This window comes from Ambystoma mexicanum, chromosome 7p (genome assembly GCF_040938575.1).
Source record: "Ambystoma mexicanum isolate Mex_15411 chromosome 7p, UKY_AmexF1_1, whole genome shotgun sequence".
Taxonomy (NCBI): Eukaryota; Metazoa; Chordata; class Amphibia; order Caudata; family Ambystomatidae; genus Ambystoma; species Ambystoma mexicanum.
The window spans coordinates 297,439,124-297,443,536 of NC_090939.1; the positions used below are offsets into that span (position 1 = coordinate 297,439,124).

Below are 4,413 nucleotides of genomic sequence, written 5' to 3' on the forward strand. Positions count from 1 at the left end.
TTTTTCTGTTCTTGTCTTCTCTTGTATCTTATGTAGATCCCTTTGTACAGAGCTTGACTGTTGGTTTCCGGCAAGCAACCTCTGCCCCTTCCCTTGTCTCGTTTCAGTGTTACAGACACCCACAGCTGTTGTTCCCAGCCATGAGCATACAGCGTGGGCCTCTGTTATAGCAATCTGTGCAGAAGGCTGGAGTTTTTCCTAAGGTCCGTGGAACACTCTTTCCCATTTCTGCATACACCCCACGAGGGAATCCAGTTTGTTTGTATCTTTTATTTTCCTGCTACCCTTGCCTACTCTTTGTTCTGTTTTAACTTCCCGCTGTGTGTGTACTTATCTGTCCACCTTACATCAGCACAACCACCCAAACACTACCTGGGTGCCCTGTGTCACTCTTGACAGAGTGCCATCCTTGACATAAACCCAGGTGGGTGTACACTATTAAATATTCAAGAACAATCAGGGTGAGAGATCACACGTGCAGTCCTTTGATGTGCTCATACATAAACATAGGATGCAAACTTTAAATATTTGGTCAACAAAGTCTTTGACTATCGGTTGTTTATTAAACATATCAATTTTTTAAAAGATAAAAATCACAACCCAAAAAGGACACTGTGCTAATTCCAAATTAGTAGTACAAATATGTACCATCCAATCAACTAAAAAAGGATCTAAGTAATACAAAACATGTTTTCTTTAATTTTTAACAATACATTTTACAACAACATGTGCTATCGAGAGCCTTGTGCATGTCTGGAGTACAGAGACAACAGTGTGAAATTAAACAATGAACATTACAAAAGGAGGTTGTCAAAACTATAATGTTTCGGCCAGGCAAAGCTAATTGTTGGAGCTTGAATGGAATTGGCCTTCTTCAGGACGGGGGGATGATGTATTATCCGTGTCCATAGTGTATCTGTCTGAGAATAATGACAGTGGATGTGTGGGTTAGACCGAGGAGTGATCTCAAGAGGTTTAAGTACATGATTTCAACCAATCTAATTTGATGCTCATAGGAGCTAAAAAAACACGACAATAAATGCAGTAACATTGACGTAATGCTTACCGTCAGTTAATATTTGCTGCGGTAAATTCTTGGAAATGCCCCTCTCTTGATTGGTGGGAGGTGCCTAAGAGCCCCATCAAATGAATCATGATTGCCAGGACTCCTATCCGCCTAAGGAGAACCAAAGGAAAAACAAAATCCACCCGGTTAGAGTGCATGAAAGGTAAAAAACCTCTATCATTTAGCAGTTAGAGCTCTTACCTCACATGGATCAGTGCCCTAGTATTATGTCTTTGATTTTGATCTAACGAGTAGATCACATCCCGTGCAGAAAAGCGTTGTTGGGCTGGATTGTTTTCCAACTAAAAATAAACAGACGGATACATATAATGTGTCAGTTATGCTCTCGTATGGTAATTATTTTAACACGTGGAATTAATGTGTGATCTCTACCGTTTAATGGATGGGCATCTATATACGGCGCCGTGCCATGCAGTGTCCTAGTTGTAGCCCTCCCACATTGTGTGCACCTTTTCCTGGGTGCTTTCAAATGCATTGTTCTATTCAGTGAACTAATCAGACCCAAGTGCAATACTAAGTTTGCCGTGGCAGTACGGAATGAGATGCAGTGTCTCTTTTGGTGAGGCAAAAAAACCCAGGATCCCTTGTGGATGTGCCAGTAATGTCTAATCGATCACACAGTGGTGGCTCAATATGTTACAAAAGCACGGTTTTTACTAAAATTACGTTTGTACTTACTTTGCAAGTCCCGGTGCCAGTGAGGCACGTCTGGCATCTGTGGGGGAGACAAAGCGAATAGCAGACTGTCGGAGACGCCAAAGCCGGCGTTACCTAGGAAATCGCTTCAAAACGAAAGTGCTTAGCGCAGAAGGCTATGCCCATTCGCGTCGTCACTGAAAAAGTGCCCAATCAAGTTACGACATGTGCTCTGTGTACGGGGATGTGTGTATACGGGTGCCGCCTCCAACAACATGTTAGTATGTGGAGATGGTTTTGTGTGGGCGGCTGATCTGAATGTAAGGGGATCAACCTATTGTCAGAACGTTTACGAGGATCATCTTTAGATCATGGTGCATGATTACAAGAATCTATATAAGTGCCATCAATCGGATTGGAATTGTTGAATGGTAAATGTAATCAACCTAATGTATCGAATACATAAAACATAAAAATACAATATAAATAAGTGCATAATGTCTAACAGACCGATGGAACCTTGATTATAACGGCCTATTGTCGATTGAAGTCATATATTGCACATTAGCCCATTTTGTGGTCATGCCGATGGTGCATGATTATATAAGCCATCTATATATGTGAATTACAAAATGGTAGATGCAGACATCATGATGTTTTAAATGTGTACAAGAAGAAACAAAGTGCATGATATTCTAAACAACAATGGAACATTCATTGTAACCACATTCGTTCAGTTGAATGTTTCTGTTTCGTCATATATACACGTTTCTGTCATATCATATAATGTGCAATCGCCATTGTCTCAGAGTAGAAGGAACAGAGTTAAGCACACTGGGACATTTGTATGTCTGTACAGTCAGGTATCACTCAGATGCATCTTGGTATACTCTATTGCCAGACATGGACTCAGATTTGTGCTAGAGTACAAATCGTTGGTGATGCAAATATTTTTTGTGACCAAATCAGGGTTATCAAGTGTTGTACGTACCCAAACAAAAACAAAAAAAAAACATGTGGTTAATGCTGCTGGGGACAAAAAAGGGGGGTGGCGGCTATTCCAGCCATTGGTTGAAATTGAGAGACAATAGTTTCTGATCCCAGTTTTTTACCCAACGTTGTGTCACTTCCTTGTTGTAGTTCAGGATTCATCTTCGGAATATACTTCCCATCTGTGCCAAACTCCAGATTGTACTAGTTCCAGAAGTGTTTCCATTCGACTGTCACATTCAGTCCATTATTGACTGTGTCCAATTTATGTACCCATCGTTGTTCTAATTTAGTTATGCATTTATTCATGTCACCTCCTCTTTTCTGTGGGGTCAGTTGTTGAATGATAGTCCAGACCAAGTCTTCATTGGAATGTCCCAGCCGGGTGTAGTGTTCAACCAATGGTTTGGTTTTTATGCATGACCTATGTTCGGAAATGTGTTGTTTGATCGGTCTAATCATTTTGCCGATGTAGATTAAATTGCACGGGCATCTGATAACGTATATCACATGTTTGCTGTTGCAATTTGTGTGGCTCTTAAGAACCAAGTGTAAGTCATTGTGTATAAATGTCTTCCTGGGTACCGTGTATTTGCAGGCCACACACTTCCCACAACTGAAATGTCCTACCTTCGGGGGCAAATTCCACAGGGTATTGGGTTCTTTTCTTGGTTGTATGTAAGTGTGGACCAAGGTATCCCTCAGGTTTTTGTTTTTCTTAAAGGCGAACATGGGTTTCCTGTCCAGGGTGTCCTTGTTTCTAATCAGGTGCCAATTCTTGTTTATGGTGGTTTTTGTCAAGTTGCTGAGGGAGCTATATGTGGTGACATACACAACCCGATTTACAGGATTTTAGTTTTTTCTTGTGAGGCAGATCTCCCATCTCTGTTTGCCGCTCTCTTGCTTGCCATTCTGATGGATTTTTTTGGGTAGCCTCTGTCAGCTAAGCATGTTTGTAGCTTGTTTGTGTCATGATGCCTACCCCCAGGCATCCGGACCAAGCCCATCAGCCCCGAGAGCAGGCATCTAGACATTTAGTAAAACCTCAGCAGCCCCGGCTAGGGGCTATCTGGGTTCAGTGCTGGTGCCTTAGGTGCCAGGCTCATAGTCATTACTTGCCTCAGGCAGACCATGCTGCAAATGACTCCAGTCCAACATGAAGGCTGAAAGGGACTATTTTTCTACAGGGACTATTTTTTACTCGGGTGTGGTTCTAGGGACTTCTTACCTGGGACTACTTTTGAGGCTATTTAAACCACGCCCGACCAGCAACAGACGCTTCGCGTTATTCTGCATCCAGCAGCGTAACACTCACAGTGCCTGCAGCCTGCATCCAGTCTTCTGCCACGCCCGCCTCGAATCCAGAGCTCCTAAAACAAAGAGGAAAGAAAGGGACAAGGTTAGAAAACAAACTTATTTCTATTCCACACCTGATTCTGGATCCATCTTGTCTCCGGACCTGTAAAGAAAATCATTTCTGCACGCGCCGCACCTCCAGCTGCAGCGCCGCGCCATACTCACCAGTCTTCACAGCATCCTTCGGGTTGGCGCTGCCTCCATCATTTCTTCGCCGAACTTCGGCACCTAGGAGACAAAAGAAAACCACAAGGTGAGCCGAGGGAACCAACAAATATAATTCTTACCACCATAGACTTACCTGATTTACCACCGGAGGCATCCTTTTGTGACTCTCCATACTT

At 42.7% G+C, this 4,413-nt stretch overlaps 1 long non-coding RNA gene across 1 annotated transcript; it reads right to left on the minus strand.

The window, feature by feature from the left end:
- Positions 1-543: 543 nt before the first annotated feature.
- LOC138526054 (uncharacterized) lies at positions 544-1,880 on the minus strand. Its single transcript, XR_011283471.1, has 4 exons — positions 1,766-1,880; positions 1,268-1,368; positions 1,067-1,177; positions 544-920 (listed from the first exon to the last, which is right to left on the minus strand). It is a non-coding gene; the product is annotated as an uncharacterized lncRNA (long non-coding RNA).
- Between the last annotated feature and the right edge of the window lie 2,533 nt (positions 1,881-4,413).